At 46.7% G+C, this 19,097-nt stretch overlaps 1 protein-coding gene across 1 annotated transcript in view; it reads left to right on the forward strand.

The window, feature by feature from the left end:
* The window catches only part of LOC138498471 (zinc finger protein 84-like), a 762,144-nt gene that overhangs the window by 494,575 nt on the left and 248,472 nt on the right, over positions 1–19,097 (forward strand). The gene's annotated exons all lie outside the window — the stretch shown is intronic.

Below are 19,097 nucleotides of genomic sequence, written 5' to 3' on the forward strand. Positions count from 1 at the left end.
AGCTTTTCAAAAATGTTGGTGCCCATTAATTTGCATGAGGTCCTTAGGCAAAGTGTTCCATAGGATGGTTACCTTAATACAGAAGGTACAGTCTCCCTCTGAATATTCCAGAAGGGATGCATTTCAAATGCTAGAGATACAACAATCTTAATCAGCCTTCATGCTTGTGCCAGAGGAAGCCGAGAACAGCTGTGGAGGCAGGTTCTTCACAGTATTAGACAGCCATGCCAAACTCAGTAGCATTGTAGAAGCACCTCCGTCTCTCTGAAGCACCTTCAGTTGCAGAAGAGATTTCACCAACCCCATGTCCTGTCTCATGGCAGATAAGAGCATCCTTCGTACTGAAGTATTCGCCACATTCACTATGCTGAAATGGACCCAGGCATGCATGTTTTGTCTGGTGCCTAATAAGGTGACTGTTCCGATTGAAGCATTTTCCACATTCAGTGCACCAATAAGGTTTCTCTGCTCTATGTATTCTCCGGTGGCGAATAAGATCACTCCCCCAAAAGAAACTCTTCCTACATTCACTACACGTATGAGGTTTCTCACCTGTAAGGACTGATGGTAAATATGACCTACCTTATGACTAAACGAGTTCCCACACTCAATGCAGTCATGCAGTTTTACACCTGTATGTCTTCTCTGTTGGGTAATAAGACTTCCCTTCCGGGCAAACCCTTTCCCACACTCAGTGCACTCATAAGGCTTCTCTCTCCTGTATGTGTTCTCTGGTGGATAGTAAGATCTCGCTTTGTAGCAAACCCTCCTTTCCCACATTCAGTGCACTTATAAGGCTTCTCTCCTGTATGTGTTCTCTGGTGGATAGCAAGCTCCACCTTTGTAGCAAACCCTTTCCCACATTGAATGCACTCATAAGGTTTCTAGTGAAGGTAGCGATCACAACAGTATATGCAAGAACCTTTGAGTGTTCCAGTATGGGGACAAACACCAGTTTGCGGTGACACGATGAAATCATTTTTTGGGAGTGCTCTATGCTCGGAGTGGATAGATGACAAGCTCCCCCTAATCTGCTCTCAGGTGCGTTGTCTGTGCAGCCACCACCTTAGGCTGTGTGAGCTTATCCACATTCCAGAAGCAACGCCTCTTTCTTGTGGGATGTCAAGGCCCACAATATTTAACAATCTTGGCATAACCATATCCTTGTGTGGCACATATCAATCTCGAGTCCCCTTTGAATCCAATTTCCATGCTCCCAGAATGTTGATCCATTTATCTGGCCACAATGTACTATAATAACAGATTGCAATAAAAAGTAGAATGCCCTGCTGTACCTCAACACGCTCCATCCTAGCCTCTAAATGCGTCCTTCTGAACTCGCCGAGTGAAAACTAATTAAAAACTCCATCACGGAGGTTCTTTACTAAGAAGCAGAATGAGCCAGATTCCTGCCCTTGACCCAGTCCCCTCCCGACATAGCAAAGACCATTGATTCATTCATGAGACACATCTTTATCATCTTCCTCTACCACAAATGTATGCACAGGTTTTCCCAGATCCTTGTATTGTTTCACAAGTTGGTGAACTGCTTTCGGCTGGGCGGTCAGGAACCTACAGCTGAACACTACCACAAGTTGGCAATGTAATTCTAGCAGGAGTAAAGGCTGTGCATGGCCCAGGCCCTTTGCCTCCCTGCATCATTAATATTGCATCACCCGGCCATGATATTGTGAATGGCTTTGCCTGTCAGTGCTTGGTCTATTACACCACGCCTTCCTGCTGCCTTCAGCCATGCCCATCTATCTGTACTCTAGTGCCTGGCTATCATCGTCAATGCTTCCCTTTCTCAGGAGGTCTGACCAATGGACCATCCCACCATTATAGGGCTGAACCTACAGGAAGCCTGAGCAACTGGTTGGTGGGAGGACTCTGGGAAGCCTAGATATGGATTGCTCCTTAGTCCTCTCCTCGGCCTCGCAGGTGTTGTATTGTGGTGTTGCCTTCCACTGCCCTCCTCCTCTGCATTGGGTATGCTTGAAGAACGAGGCATACTCCTCCAGACCAGATGATCCATGTCCACTTGCCTTTCTGACATTCCCCTGCTGGGTAGTGTTGGAAGGTTTGGGGTCTAAGTGTGGGAGTCTGCAAGATGCCATTTTGGCAAGCATATAGTTTAAGAGACAGTGTATATGAAGAACCTATCATAGTATACAATAAGTGGAGACCACTAACGTTACTTGAGAAACTAAAAACCAAAGTGGGGTGACATCTGGGAAGCAAATCTCATTAATGTTGGTCTCCAATTAATGTATTTGAATGCACATTTTATGGACCCTATTGAATATTCAAAGATGATCGTTGCACGAGACGTGATGGAGGCGTGCTATAAAAGGTCAAAGTGACATTCTTGGTGTGCCAACCACATAGGGAGAAGTACAGAAAAGCCAACAGCTTTTGCTTTTGGGTAGTACAATTCTTTTTCCCGGTATTGGTTGTCATGGTGCGGGTTCCGAACCCCTGGAGCCGTTAGGCCCATCCCAGTCCCCACCACCCAGAAGAGCTCGTCAGGCGCCAAGGAAACACCCCAGAGCCTCATGGACTCAGTCCTCAGGGAACTATTTACCTCCCTAGTGAGGCTGAGCCTTGGTAAAATCCAGGGAGGGGCAGAGGGACTATATTTTCTTGGGAAGACAGGGTGTGGCAAAGGGACTACTTTTCCTGGAACTACTTACAAGGCTATATAAGCCACACCCTGCAAGTAGAACACGCTTTGCATTATTCTGCACTCCTGCAGCGTAACGCTCACTGTGTCTGCTCTGTCCTCAAGCTTCCACAATCACGCCCATCGGTGCTTCCCTCCATCAGAATCTGGAAATAGAAAAAGAGAAGAAACAGATGTTACTTCAGCGACCAAACACTTACCTGCAACCCGGTCCATCGTTCGCATCTCCATCTGTTTTCCTGATCGCCGCCTCTGTGAAAGGACGTCCACGCAGGTGCCGATACTCACCCGGTATTCCGCGTTCCTCCTGGTTTCAGTGGAGCGGTTCTTCCATTCTTCATCTTGGGACCGCGCCGCGCCTGCAAAAGGAAACAGAAAAAGAAACAGCAGATTAGCCGCCCACAAAACTGAATGAACATTTATTCAGCCGCTCAGCGCCTTTCATCCGTGCTATACTCACCTATATACAGCCAGTCCATTCTTCATCTTGGGAGCTCGCCACACCTGCAAAAGGGAACAGGAAAAGAACAGCAGGTTAGTCACGCTCAGTATTGAACGAACATTTATTTCAGTCACTCAGCGCCTTCCATCCGCGCTATACTCACCTGGAGGCAACCTTTTAGCATCCTGGGAGAGACGAATCCTTTACTTGATTTACGCACCAAAACTGCATCTGCAAGAGAAAACAAATACGTTATAACAGTGGGACAATAAGACTTTGAGCATCTATACCAAGCTGCTATTGAGGTAGATAATCACCCGATAATCCCAGCATTCCGAAAACGAACAGTAACTGCACTCTGGAACAGTGAGGTAACTGCACCCAGAAAAAGACTGCCTGCCACGCCCCTGCTGAAGGTTAAGCAGGACGGAGAGCCAGCCTCAATAAACTCAGAGGTGAGGAAGAGAGGAGTCGGGCATCGGGTGGTGGCGAGTAGTGGGACCAATCCAATCCACTTTTAGCTAACATCTTGTTTCACCATTGCAGGCTAACGCTTCCTGGGGAGGTTAAAAGGGAAAAGACGCCAACATACCATCGAGGCTGCGCCAGTGCAGATATCGGTCATACGACTACCTGCAATGCCCCCGTGGAGACCAGCTGAGCGTGACAGAATGCAAAGCCTTCCACAAATTCTCTACCTGGGCGTTATGCAGACTTCAGAGACTGACCAACTGGCCCAGCTTTTGGGGGAACTCAGGGCCGAGGTGCATTCTGCCCGGCAGGAGACTAATTCTTTAAGGAGGGAATTGGTTGTGGCTAAAGATCGTACCGATGAGCTTGCTAAACAATTGCTACATTCCCAGGCGGGACAAACACTGCTACCTGGACTGGGATCAATGGTTCCGCCTGCACCCAGCGAACCAGTTCAAGTGGCCCTATCAGGAGCCGTACGTTTGGCACCTCCAGAACGTTTTGCAGGAGACCCGAAAAGGTATGAGGTTTTCATGAACCAGTGCCTACTTCATTTTCTATGCAGGCCAGGGGCCTTTCCAAACGACCAGTCAAGGGTAGCCTTTGTATTGTCTTACCTCAGTGGCAGCGCAGCAGACTGGTCAGTGCCTTTAGTCAATCGGGATGATCCCATCTTGCGAGACTTCCAGGGGTTTCAAATGAACATGGAAAAGTTGTTTGACCGCCACTCTCAGGGTCAGGCATTGGATAATGAACTCTTGTCCCTGTGCCAAGGCAATAGGGATCTGTTAACGTACATTGCAACCTTTAATAGGCTGATAGTAGAAACTGATTGGCCCGACGATAAGAGAACAACTCTGTTTTACCGGGGCTTAAGAGGGGAGTTGAAAGACGTTTTAGCTCAAGTGGTCAACCCGCCTAGTGATTGTGCGGAATACTTTGATCTGGTGGTCCAGCTTGATCATAGACTACAAAACCGTAAGGCAGATCGAGCTAGGATGGACACTCGGGTGTTTGTACGCCCAAAGGAAAATGCATCCAAGACTTCCGACTTGGCCGAACCCATGCAAATTGGGGGGAGTGCGAGGGCCATTAACTAAGGCTGAAAGAGACAGAAGAAAACAACAGCATCTATGCTTGTACTGCGGCTCCGCCGGTCACTTCCTTCGAGACTGCCCTGTTAAGCCACCTAAAAAGGCAGTTGGAGTTGCCGGCAAGTGGAAACGGAGCCGGAATCAGAAAACTTCCTCGCCCGACAAGTGTAGAGATCCTCTTGTCAAGCGAAATGAAGGACTCTCAGACCTCGCACCTCGTCTTGCCAATGATCCTCAAATCACCAGCATCCTTTCCAAATGCATGCAGTCAGGGCATATATCCATAGTGGCGCCATTGGAAATAATATGGATCATGATTTGGCTACAAGGATGAACCTTCCACTGTGTGAAAAGGCAACTACAGATTTAGTCACTACTGTCGATGGAACTGAAATCGCTTTGGGCCCAGTTTCCAATCAGACCCAGGTTCAGGCATGGGTGATCAGGGCGGTCGCACCACATCAAAACCCGAACCCAACATGACAGATTGGAGTGGTGTTACAAGGGCACCCCCTTGCTGGTGTCGTGAAGGCATCCAATTGCAATGGAGAGCACCCAGATTCCGTGCTGGAGCGGGGAGTTGATTATTTCAATTGAGCACCTCTGCCATACCAGCATGGGGGTAGGCTTCTGGTATTACAGTGGTGCTCAGTTGAAATCATTAACTTCCCACTCCAGCACGGGAGCTGGGTGCTTTCCACTGGAATATGCCACTCAAGCTATACCAGCACGAGTCTGCTAGGCTGCCCTATGCCATTGTGGCACAGCAACCATAACACAAATATTTTTCCAGAGGCGGCGCCAGGGCTAAAGCTGGCACTGTAGCCAGGCATGGGTAGGCAACTGTGCACGTGCCAATGCACAGCAGTATGAATGTGCATGGGGTCAACTGTGCACGTGCCAATGCACAGCAGTATGAATGTGCATGGGAGGTCAACTGTGCACATGCCAATGCGCAGCAGTATGAATGTGCATGGGAGGTCAACTGTGCACGTGCCAATGCGCAGCAGTATGAATGTGCATGGGAGGTGAACTGTGCACCTGCCAATGCGCAGCAGTATGAATGTGCATGGGAGGTGAACTATGCACCTGCCAATGCGCAGCAGTATGAATGTGCATGGGAGGTGAACTGTGCACGTGCCAATGCACAGCAGTAAAATGTGCATGGGAGGTCAACTGTGCACGGGCCAATGCACAGCAGTATGAATGTGCATGGGAGGTCAACTGTGCACGTGCCAAGGCACAGCAGCATGAATGTGCATGGGAGGGCAGCTGTGCACGTGCCAATGCACAGCAGTATGAATGTGTCATGATGCCTACCCCCGGACCGCCAGGCCAGGCCCAGCACCCCCGGGAGCAGGCATCATGCCCCCGGGTAAAAGCCCAGCGGCCCCTTATAGGGGGCTCTTTGGACTCTGTCTTGGCGCCTTTGGCGCCAGGCTCATGTTGGACATCAGGCCTGGCGCCATAGGCGCCAGGCTCATAAAGGAAAGTGTTTGGTGCACTTACCTGATGCAGACCATGCTGCATACTCACCTGATGCAGACCATGCTGCATGAAGACCCAAGCCAAATGAGGCTTAGGAGGGACTATTTTTCTGAAGGGACTATTTTGTTACTTGGGTGGGGCTGTGGAAGAATACTTACCTGGGACTTCTTCCAAGGCTATTTAAGCCACGCCCGGACAGCCACACGTGCTTCGCGTTGTTCTGCATCCCAGCAGCTGAACGCTCACCGTGTCTGCTCCTGCACCTGGACTCCAGCCACGCCCGCCTCGAACCTGGAACACCTGTAAGGAAAGAAGAGAAGAGAAAGGTGAAAACCAAGAACTTATTCAAACTTCTTACCTACATCCGGAATCTTCACGCCAGCATTCTTGAAGAGAGACTTCCATTTAAAAGCATTGCGTTGCTCGCTGCAGCGCTGGGCTTCACTCACCTGTCCTCGAGACATCTCCCGGCTCCATCGCGGCAGTCAGCACCGGTCGCCACATCTCTGCACCTAGGGGAGAGAAGAAGAGACAAAAGGTGAGCAGAGGGAACACAGGAGGAAAGCTGAATTTTCAGCCATAATACTTACCGGCTTTTTTCGTGGTGAACCATTCCACATTTCGGGTCGGCGCCGCTTCTTTGGCAGGTACCGCACCCCGGCCCCTATGGGGAAAGGACAAAAGACATTACTGGGGAATTATAAAGACATTTAGAGGGGGTCGCCCTCATCACTAACTCACCTGATTTTACCGTCGGCAATTTAACCCCTCATCGCATCGCCTTCGTTCTGCACCTGAAATAAAGGACAGATCACAGGTTAGGAAGACAACATTAAAAGAGGCTCACAATTGAACTTTTGAATCTTCATACTTACGGCGTATCGCTCCGAAAAGTCAAGTGGATTTTGCCAGCGCCATTCTGAAAACCAGTGAAGTAACTGGATGAACGCGCGCCCCTGCACCAGAAGCAGGATGGAGAGTTCATCCTTCCAAACCATAAGGTGAGTTTAAACCGGGGGTTTTGGAGGAAGTCAGAGCAGAACGAAGGGGGGGAAAAGGTGAAGCAAGCACACTATTCTGCAGACAGTTAATTCCCCTTTCTCATCTGCAGAAGGATATTTCTACGGGCCAGACAAGCAAGATTTGGGGGTCCTGTTCAATCGGTGGTCCGAGTTCTGCGCTTCACGCTTGAAGAGACCACAGCAACCCAGACTAGACCAGCGCCTCCGTGGGAGCCAGGTGAGCATTACAGAATGTGTATGGGAGTTCAACTGTGCACGTGCCAATGCACATCAGTATGAATGTGCATGGGAGGTCAACTGTGCACGTGCCAATGCACAGCAGTATGAATGTGCATGGGAGGTCAACTGTGCACATACCAATGCACAGCAGTATGAATGTGCATGGGAGGGCAACTGTGCACGTACCAATGCACAGCAGTATGAATGTGAAACAGACATCCCACTCCTTACACCGCTCATCAAACCCAACTTGAAATGCATTATCCTTGGAGATCGTAACCTAGGATTCAATGATGACCAAGACTCTAAAGCTGCATCCCTTCACGCAGCACTCAAGGACATGAACTTTACCCAGCTAGTGAATGCTCCCAAACATGTCAAGGGTAGAATCCTGGACTGGATATTGTCACTTAACACCAATCCAACCATAGAGGCCATCACACCTCTCGGGTGGACAGACCATTTCTGTATAGAGTTCACTCTCATGAGTGATGAACCACACCCTCCTGTGACTAAAACAACAGACACTTTCGAAGCCTGAAATCCCAGCAAGCTCATGGCAGAGGAATTCAGCCCCACCCTCAACAAACTTCTCGAAACCAATGTAGTCATTAGTAACAACCCAAGTATCATTGTTGACTACTACCACAAATGCCTCACACTTACTATTGACGAAGTAGCACCTATTACTACCAAAACACATCGCACAGACAAAAAAAAATCTATTTCTGGTTTAATGAAGAACTAGGGTCCCTGAGAATAATTAAACGTTCCCTTGAACATGCCCATAGCAAACATCCCACCCCTGACACTGCTAAAGCTTTCAATGAAGCAAACAAAACCTATAAAACAGCCATCATCTCCCACAAAGCAAATTCTTACAACACACATATCAACAACGTCTCATCTGATTCAAAAGAAGTCTTTGCTATTCTTAGAGTATTAGAAAATCCCATTCCAATCATGACTCCTGGCAACGCTAGTAAGGAATGGTGCACTACCATTCAAGACACACTCTCTGCTAAAATTGCTCTGCTACAAAACAGAATTTCTACCAAAATACGGTTACTCGCAAATAAAAACACCCCTATCCCCAGCCCCCCTCCTACAGACTCTGAAATACCTAACCCCCTATTCCACTTCACTCCCGTTACCCAAGAACTGGTGCTCAACACCATGTCCAAATTAAAAGCCTCCGACTGTAAAGGAGATAGCGTCCCAGCTAAACAAGTGAACGAATGCCCATCCACCCTCGCCCCCTCCATTACCAACTTTATCAACTACTCCTTCAATACAAACTCAGTCCCAGCGGGTCACCCCATTGGACCCCACAGTACCTACTAATTATCGACCTATAACAACGGTCCCTTTCTTACTTAAACTCATAGACAAAATAGCATATACACAAATACAATCACATCTTGAGCAGAACCAACTCCTAGGAACTAGACAATCAGGCTTCAGGCCGAATCACAGTACAGAAACAGCCCTCCTGGATCTCAAGATCCACATGGACACTATCAGAGATTCAGGGAAACTCTGTATTCTCCTGCTGCTAGATCTATCCGCAGCATTCGACCTCGTGGATCATGATAAACTGTGCACATCACTAGCCAATGATTTCAACTTCTCCAATGATGCCACTATGTGGGTGAAATCATTTCTTGCTGAACGTACATCTAGAGTGGCTATAGGTAGGGAAGTGGCTGATCCCTTACCAGTACCCATTGGAGTACCTCAGGGCTCATGCCTATCCCCAACACTCTAAAATGCCTACACTAAGCTCCTCTTCTCTACCCGTGACGATATGGGTGTCATCTACACCAATTTTGCTGATGACACCCAGATCCTCATACCCATCTCAGGGGACTATGACCAGGACCCCTTAACCATCAATAAAATCTACTCCATCATCCAAAACTGGAGAGCGCTAAAAAGCCTCTGTCTCAACGATGAGAAGACTGAAGCACTCATTGTGGGATCACCAACTAAAATAGCGGCCCTTCACTCAGACTACTGCACTATCAACATTGATGGCACCCTGATCCCTGTGCTCAAGCAAGTTAAAACACTAGGCGTATACCCAGACGCCAACCTCACGATGACCAAAAATATCAGCACACTTGCAACCTCCACGGCCTACACCGCCAAACTTATAGCGCTAAGCCGTCAATTCCTGACCCCAACCAATTGCCTCACATTGGCCAGAGCCTTGGTATTATCCAAATTGGACTATTGCAATGTGTTACTACTAGGGATCTCCAACACTAACATCAGTAAAGTGCAACGCATGCAAAATAAAGTGCTAAGCGCAGCACTAGGAATAAAAAAACGGGATCACATCTCTAAAATCAGGAAGGATACCCACTGGCTACCCGTCAAAGCCCGAATTATCTTTAAAACCCTCTGCATCACGCATAAATGTATTGCTAAAAAAGCTCCAGTGAATCTTAACACCATACAGAAAAAAGAAATTGTCAGATCACGGAGATCAAATGACAATCAAAATATAGTGGCACCCCGGTACAACAATACCAAAGCAGGGGGTAGCAGCTTCCATGTTTTAGCCCCCAAACATTGGAACTCCCTCCCAACTTACCTCAAAAAAGAGACCTCCTTCCCCGGCTTCAAAAGGCAGTTGAAAACCTGGTTGTTCAACCAATACTAGTACACTGCTGAATCTATACTAGTGCAACCTGTTTAAACTTTAAATCACTGTGCATCCCCTTTTGTTTGTTTTGATGATTGTAAAAATCTGTACGCTCTATATGTAAACAACTTCTGTAAACAAGCTTTCTTTTTTCTTTCAAATGTGTAACCAACTACTAAGATGTCTGTAACCACGCTGTCATACCCCAGGGTCTGGGCGTGTAGCAAATGAAAAAATAAATAAATAAATGTGTGTGGGAGCACATGCAATTATATGCAGCACCCATGTTCTCTGAGAAAGGACAAGTGCCAAAGTGGACCCCCCCACCCCAGAACAGCCGTACATACAGACCATGTTGGCAGCACAAGAGGCAAACAGCACATTGTTAAGGATTTCAATCGGGTGACACACACCTTGGTCTCAGCCTAGTATGCAGCGCACAACTGTGATGCCTTTGTCTTTATTTTATGTGGATTCAATTTGAGATGGTACACAACTTGTCTCACACCCCCTTTTTTTAAAATACCCCGGTCACAATGGACCATGAACCAGGCTGCTTGGTGAAAATGCAATATTTTATTTACTTTAAGATTCAAAGGAAATCATACAATTTTAATATGGGGCGGCAATCACCAATGGGGGGATAATTACAATGACAATGGACGCAATGCACTTGGTTAACCTTCTCCTAGAACATATACAAAGCACAAGTGAATAGGAGCACTTAGGATAGATAGCACCGAAGGTAAGGTTTCTCCCTGCAACGTTCCCTCAACCCCCAATTAATCCGATTCTGAGTAGATCGAAAGAAGCAGCAGGTAGTCAGGAATAAGGGGCAGAAAACAGAATCATCCGACTTTCCCTCACAGAATAAGAGGCAAAAACCCTTTGCAAAGGCATGAGATGACACTCGGAAATGGTCAAATAAATACTTAATGTGCGGTTAAATGTGTGAGGCAAATATGATTTCTCCCAACAACAGGAATGCAGATACCCTAGCAATCACAATGCAATGGATCAACAAGAAACATACAATTCGAAAATGAGTGGAAAGTTGGGACAGTCTGCAGCCGAATGACACGTTGGAAAGTTACAATTTTCTCAATTCCCGTTTAAAATGACCCAAACGGTTTTTTATAAAAACAGGTGAAATACTGAAAATCGCAATGCAGTTTTTGGTCTGGGGAACAGATGTATATCACAGGGACAATATTAAAGTTAAAGAATAGTGGTAGCTGAGGACTTGGATGAGATTTTCCGGTTGGAATGGGGTTCAGTGTTAGGAAAAATAGAGCAGTTAAAATAAAAACTTCAGTTTTGAAAGAAAGGCAAATGTTACGTAAACTAAATTATCTAGACTATATTGTTAAAGAGGAACACAGTAAGCTCCAAGGTTGATTCGCGATGTCAACCTTATCAACCGAGTGCTCAACTTTAACTGGAAATTAGTTTGATTACTCAAAATATAACTAAGGGCTTAGGATTTACACCAGAGAGAAAAGAAAAGAGATGGCGCTAGCACTTAGAAATCAAGGACAGGGTGCACAGAGAATTTTAACAAGTTACCAGGGTATAAATAGGATTGCTTAGAGAGTGTAATACAGACAAAATGGTCAAGATGGGGAGACTATGGGCCTTATTACGAGTCTGGCGGTAACCGAGGCGGAAAAACTGGCAGGTTACCGCCGGACTCGTATTACCATTCCGCCTCCGTGATTCCCGAAATCACCGGGGCATTACAACCCCGGTGACCCGGTAATTCCAGAGGCGGAATTCGGTAAATCCCAGTACGTCCGACTGCAGTTGGGTGGTGTTAAACCCGCCAGGTCAGACCTGGCGGGAGTGACACCTCCTGCCTGCAGGACACGGAATCAGCCGGTCCGGAAAGAAAGGTGGTGGCGGATTTACCACCAATGTTCTTTCCGGACCGGCGGACTCGTAATGAGGCACTATGTGTTTCTCTGTGATGGGGAGATATTCACATTCCACGCTAAGGTTTGGAATTATGTAACAGCCAATTGGGTCTGGTCACCACACAGTGGGCGCACTTTACAGCAAAAAGGTGGGCAATTCTGGTCACCGGATGGCAAGGACAGCTGGATGCCAGGGTTGCAGCGGGCATGCAGGTAGTGGGCAGCAAGCTCGTCTGATTTCAGGATGCAAAAGGTACCACAGCTTTTCCCTTTTTTTAATGGGATTTTAGTGGGTTTTTTCTGGATCAATGGCCTTGCTGGGACAGGATCAGCAATGCTTTGGCCTTGCTGGAGTAGTGAAATCTGGAAACAGCAAGATGAATGGAGCAGATCAGGAACGCCGGCGTAGGAAATTCAGGAGAGTGTGTGTCTCTGGAGCTCTGTCAACCACTCTTATTTATAGGGCATGGTGACATCACAGAATTATTGGTGGGCAGAACTGAGCTAGACCTACCTCCAAGAAGCGGATGGTTGCCTCCTCGAGGAGGAGTCCCAGTTTATGAGGTTGCATTTTATGAGGTAAAAAGTCATCCCACAGTCCTTTTTACTAAAAATCAGTCATAACATAATTTACACATTTATACATTTGTGGCACTTCAACAAATCACATGGGCAGATTACATATTGTATGTAGAGCATAGCAGTCCAATCCTCACGGTTGTGGGACCTTGTTTCGTCCTTCTACCAGTTTTTTGTGCTTTTCAGTGAGAATTATATTACTTAAAATTCTATAACTTTACACGTGTGTATAGATTATTATTAGGTGTATCAGTGTCAAATTTGACAGTGGCATCCTATATACTTTCCGTGGAATACCCAATTCTCTGCCATTTCTATTCCCCATGTGTCAGTGAAGTCGATGACATTTTAAATCAAAGCCCATAAAATCACATTAAACTTTTCACATTGTTGCAAAGTCCTGCTGCAGTGATAAAAATCTTTAACATTTTTATTAATAAATAAAACATCAGTATGTATTCCCATATATAGCCATGCCTTTCCAAGCTACCCCCTCAATCCCTCAAGTCGCATCTGGGCGCATATCTTAGGTTACATAGACATTGCGCATTAACAGTTGCATAGGAGGCAGGTACAGAACAGGTGCATATCTTGGGTTACATAGACATTGTGCATTAACAGTTGCAAAGGAGGCAGGTACAGAAGCAGGTGGTTACAGGCAGAATTTACAGATCATATTTACATTTAAGCTCAACGCCTGACCACGAGTCACTGGTGCATAGCATACATAAACAGCATCAGTATACAGTTACAATTGCAGAACAGGGTATACAATGGCAGGTGCAAAGGCGACTCAATGGGAGTGGCAGTGGATGAGGGTAGCTCAGAGAAGAATTAAGGTTGATGTGAAGGGCAGTGTGTATCTTGAGCCATGAGTCACAGTTTGGCTTTGCTCTTGAAGGCCTGGAAGGAGGGTTATGATCGACGTGCAGTGGGCAGTGAGTTCCAGAGATTGGAGGCAAGGACCGGGAAGCTGATACCCCCAGATTTCTGTAGGTTGAATCTGGGTATGAATAGGCAGTGAACTTGGGCTCCTCTCTGTGGTCGGCTGAAGGTATGTGGAATGAACCGGCTGGCCAGGTATTGAGGTGCCTTGTTAGACAAACTCTTTGTGCTATAGAGAGCCAGCGCAGATTGCGCCAAGAGTCCGATATGTGTTGATTTCTCGGGATGTTCAAAGCAGCCCTATTGGCATTATTTTGGGTGACCTGAAGTTTACATAGGTTACGTTGACTAGTCCCTAAATATAGGGCATTGCAGTAGTCTAATTTAGCCATAATTAGGGTTCTGGCCAAGATAATGCAGTTTGCTGTGGTGAGGAAAGGGTGGCAAGCTGTGATAAGTTTGCACGAATAGGCAGATGCAGAGATCTCAGCATTAGTTTGTCTTGCGAGGGATAAGGTAGAGTCAAGGTAGATACCTAGAGTTTTGGTGTCATTGGAAACCTTTATAAGATTACCATCAATGATAAAAGGATTTGAAGGTGTGGTCTAGTCGACTAAGTCAGTTGGGTGAGCCCAGGATGAGGAGCTCCTTTTTATCATCGTTAAGACAGAGCTCGTGTTGAGCTACCCAGGCCTGGATGACTGGATAAACATTGTTTAAGGCTTTGGAGTCCACTATGTGATCACCAGTGATAGGGAGGAGTATCTGGGTGTCATCCGCATAGTTTGTGTAGGTGACACCCAGATAGTCAAGAATATCAAATAAGGGTTTTGTGAACACATTGTAGAGTGTGGGTGACACGCAAGAACCTTGGGCACCCCGCATAATACTGGTGATGGTACAGCGGAGGCCGCAGAGGAGAAGACCCTCATTGATCTGTTTGCCAAGAATAACGCTTTGAGGTGTTGACACAAAATTTGGTGGTTCACCAAATCGAACGCGGCCGAAGTAGTAAGAGGAGGGCCATCTTGCCTCTGTCTTTAAGATCCTCAAATTTGTGTTTTGAGGTCAATGAGGGCAGTTTCGGTTCCGTGCTTGGGACGGACGCCCAATTGCCTGAGGCCAAGGAGATTGTTACATTCCAAGTAGTCCTGGATCTGTAGGTATGCTGCTCGGTCAAGGGTATTCAAGAGGAATGGCATGGTTGTGATGGGTCTATAGTTGGTAGGTATATTAGGGTCCAGTGTCCGTTGTTTCAGGAGTGGGATAACCCATGCATCCTTAAGGTTATCTGGTAAGGTGTCTGTGCAGAAGGATGTGTTTATTAGAGCTGTAATGAATGGTGCTAGTTCATGGGCGGACTCTTTTATTATGGGAGCTGGGCATGTATCACCCTGGCAATTAGATGGTTTGAGTTTATTTGTGATGTTTTCAACCTCGGGACCGTTAGCGTTGAAAAGCTAAACGGTTTAAAGGTGTGTAAGGTGTGATTAGTTTCGGTAGAGTGGGAGTTAAATTGGAGGTTGGACTGGAGACTACTTTTTTGGCATTGATTTTGGACTGTAATGTAGTGATTTTGTCAAGGAGCGCTTTTTGTATATTCAAGCACCATGTGTTGTCTTTACTGCATGTATCAGGAGTTGGGGTAGGAGTTTCAAGTACTTTGAGGACATTGAAGAGCTCTTTGGTATTGGATTCAGCTCGCAAGATACGTGTGTTATAAGTGTCTTTTTTTGCAAGAAAGATTGCTTCTTTATAGTTGAGAGGCTATGATGAGGCTATCCTTGTTGGTAGGGGTAGGGTGACTTTTCCAGCGGGCTTCGCTAGTTCTTTTTTCTTTGCGTAGTAATTTCAACTGTGGTGCGAACCATGAATTGAGGTGTAAACTGGATCAGCCCAGACCAAAGTCTGATGAGTATGTGAAGTGTCTTTGTCTTGGTCAGTCAAAGTTGTCCAACCTAGTGATTATCAGCCAGGTGTCCTGGAAGTTTATGGTGGTTCCCTTTTGGGGGAAGCCTTAGCTTTGACCACCTGGAATAACCTGTTTTGGGAGCTTACAAAATCCAGCCAATGCAGTTTAACAAGTTTTATTGTATTTTATTTTGTCCTGAATCAAAACAAGCCTGTTGAATAAATCTGCCCATATATGTTTCCCCAGCAACAAACCCCTTTACATTGCTAGGCACGGACAAGCTTTCATTCAACATTGTACTTTTTCAAACAGGCATGTTTTGTTCTCTGCTTTGTAAAAGCCATTTTGGCACGTGGTGACTGCTGCTGGGATTTATCATCCATCTACTTCCCAATATTGTTCTGTAGCTGTAGTCAGCTTGTTTTACACAATAGTCTGTACAAGGCGGCAAAAGTCTTCATGAAATTAACATGTGCACAGAAAGCTAGGATTTTCTTTTCAAGCAGTGATTTTTTTTACATTTTGTAGCAACATTTAAGCATTTCCCGTGTAGCCGAAGGAAAGCTTTTGCAGATTTTCTCAGATTTGGCTGGTACAGCCTGTTATTCAGGAATAAGGCTCTTTTCTGATGGCGCACAAAGTGAATATGGCTGGGCATGACAGGGTAGTTTTGATAAAAGTAGTGTGATGGAGAACAGGGAAAAAGAGCATCAGAGCAGCATCATTTTAAAGGTGAAATATTCCCTTTTTCAATAGCAATTTTGGGCTTGCAGCAAAACAACGCTGCTTTTTCACTCCATTTGTTTAAGACAAACAAGAACACACCCTAGCAGCCTTTTCCGGGGTGCTTCCTATTCCATCTTGCCCAATGGCACTTGGCAAAACAGTGCAGCCATACTTTTGTTGCTGTTTGGGTGCAATGGTGCTCACAGGAGCCAGTGCAGCCATTTTGCTGGTCCTGCTGAAGTGCAGCTTGGTGATGTGGGGAAGTACTGCTGTTAAGACTGATTTCCTATACTCTGGCCTGGTGGACAGATGGATAGAAGGCCAACCTATATTGTTACAGGGACAACTCTGGGAAGCTGTAGCCAAACCAGTTTAAGGTAGCAGTGACAGGTGGTCTAGTCTAAGATCTTCAGAGGGGTGAGAGTGTAAAGGGTCCACAATGAGGTCACAGAATGGGAGTCACAAATTACCCTTAGACAGGATGTATAAAAATACAGTTATTTAATTATGACCAAATACACTATGAGAAAAATGAAAACAAGCAAGTGGACTTATCAACCAACACCATCAAACTAAAATACATATATACAATCACAGGTTTAAGTGCATAATACAACTCAAGATACTCCTGCAAGGGAATGAACAGGTGAGTATTACACACAAAAAGGTCCAAAGAGAGTTAACCCCTAACTAATATTGTCCAACCCTAAGTTGCCTGGGGCCTTGTGCCCTGTTGTTCAGGATACAAAGATACAGCACTCAGGAGGCAGGAGCAAATGTAGGTAGGGTCTCTGGGGTCCAGTGATTGATTCTTAGAGCCAGGGTTCAAGATAGACAGTGTCCAAAATTCCCCCCAACAGTTAGAAGTCTTGCCAAGGCAAGTATTGTCAAAGCCAATAAGTTTAAGATAAAGAATATTATAAGTCCATTGACTTACAATGGGAGTGTAGGGGTATGGTAAAAGCTCAGTAACTTACCTCCCTCAGTCCAAATCTTCCCAAGACTTTCCAGAACAAAGGAAGGATGTACTGGCTTGCTTTTCCCGCCAAATTCCACGGTCCTCGATTTTCACGGGTTGCAGGTTCGGGTGATTCTCCGGTTAGGATCTTTTGCTGGCGCAAGGACCCTTGATGAAGAAATACAGACACAAAATGATGCAGCACCCTTCTCGGGACTGGAGGCGGGTCAGAAAAGCAGATTTCGGACTGTGCATGCCACGCACAGCGATGCAGCAGGACTCAGTAGCCGCGGTCAGACTTTCCGGTCTTGCTCAGGGTCCCTTGGTGCTAGGACGCTGAAATGTCGCAGAGGGCGTTGTTGCAGTGGCAGCTGAGGGTGTGCCAAGTTTCAGGCAGAAACTCGGAACGGCAACGAAGATAACCCTGTAGCCCAAAAACAAAGCTGGTCAGCCACAGGACGATTCCCAGGCACTTCCAAAGGCGGTTTTTGCACTGGGCACCGAGTAGGTTTCGGGAATGGATGGTCCCTCCACTCCTGGGGTCGTAGCACCTTTGTAGGCCTACTGGAGATGAAGAGACAGACAGGGCTCCACCGGGACTGCAGCAGGTTGCAGGTTGCCAGGTTGCCAGGCCTCCTTCAGACAGGTTGCAGGTTTCTTGCAGGTCTTCTCAGCAGGACGGATTCTTGGCCTCTTCAGGTTCTTCCAGGATCTCTGAGAATTGTATGCAGGGGCCCTCTTCTTATCCTAAAAGCCAGGTAGGAGTCGAAACTCACACTAGCCAATGGCAGAACTAGCCCAAACACACCCCACAGTGGTCCAATCAGGACCACTGGCAGGAACACTCATCCATACCACTCAGACACACAGAAACCAGGATGTGTATTAGGGTCAGAATGACCCAGTCCACATCCTGCCTGAAAAAAACACAAAAGCCCTCCAGTAGCCTGCCAAAAGCTCCTGCTTTCCCGGGCACTGGAAGTCCTTATAAGGATCTTTCTGGCCTCTGAGGCCAGGAAGAAGGCTAAACAACAAGATGGAAAAAGAAGGGGCGAAAAACCTTGTGGCAAAGCCATGTTTGACTAGTAGCCACAGTAAGTAGCCAAACGCGGTACACGCGGTTAAGCTAAAACGAAATTCCCCAAAAAGTGGGGAAAAGTCACTGCTGTCACCAGACCATCATTTAAGCACCTCCGAATAACCAAAAAATCCTTTGAGTGTTAGTCTAGGGCAAAACACACAAGTAGCAACATAGTCACAAGACTAAGGGAAACAGTGTTCCCCAGTACTGATAGCCTTAAGGACATATCAGTTTCCACAAAACATGTGAGCAAAGGCCAGTACAGTGAAGCTTAAGGCTTCCCTGTGCTGAAAAAAGTACAGGTCAGATTGAAAAATCAAAGCAAAAAGTTTGGGGGTTCCATAAAGATGGAAGGAAAGGTGCAGTAATGAGAATCTTTCCTAACACACGCCCTGCCCCAGAATAAGGGACAGGGGGAACTAATGCACCCCTGGATGGGTCCTCTGTCCTAGTTGGTTAACCCTGTTGGGCAGCCCATCAACATTGCTATATTTGGGATCTGGTGCTATGCCCAATAGTTCAAGGCTTGAAGACTGTTAAGAAGGATTTCTGAACTCTGACCTGGAGGCGCAGAAGGCCAGCCTAGTTTCTTGGAACAGGGTAACCTCTGGACAAGCCAGACCAATCAAGGTAGCTATGGCAGGCGGTCAAGACTAAGGGCCTCATTACACGGTAGGCGGTGGAGCAAGGTGCTATTAGCACCTTGCTCCATGCCGGTAAAATATCGGCACCGCCTTGGTGAAAAGGGGAATTACCGCCCTATTCCAAGGTTGGCGGGGCGGTAATTCCCCCTTCCACCATTGCCCTTCCCCATTCCCATTTTTGCCCCATAGGGCATAATGGGAATGGGGAAGGTGCTAATTATGGTACCGCAAATTGCGGTACCGTAATTAGCACCCTGGTCCCTTTGCGGGTTGGGTTTTAACGCCTGCTAAAGACCACCCCGCAAAGGGACCTCGTAGTAAGGCGGTAAG

This window comes from Ambystoma mexicanum, chromosome 5q, assembly GCF_040938575.1.
Source record: "Ambystoma mexicanum isolate Mex_15411 chromosome 5q, UKY_AmexF1_1, whole genome shotgun sequence".
NCBI lineage: Eukaryota > Metazoa > Chordata > Amphibia > Caudata > Ambystomatidae > Ambystoma > Ambystoma mexicanum.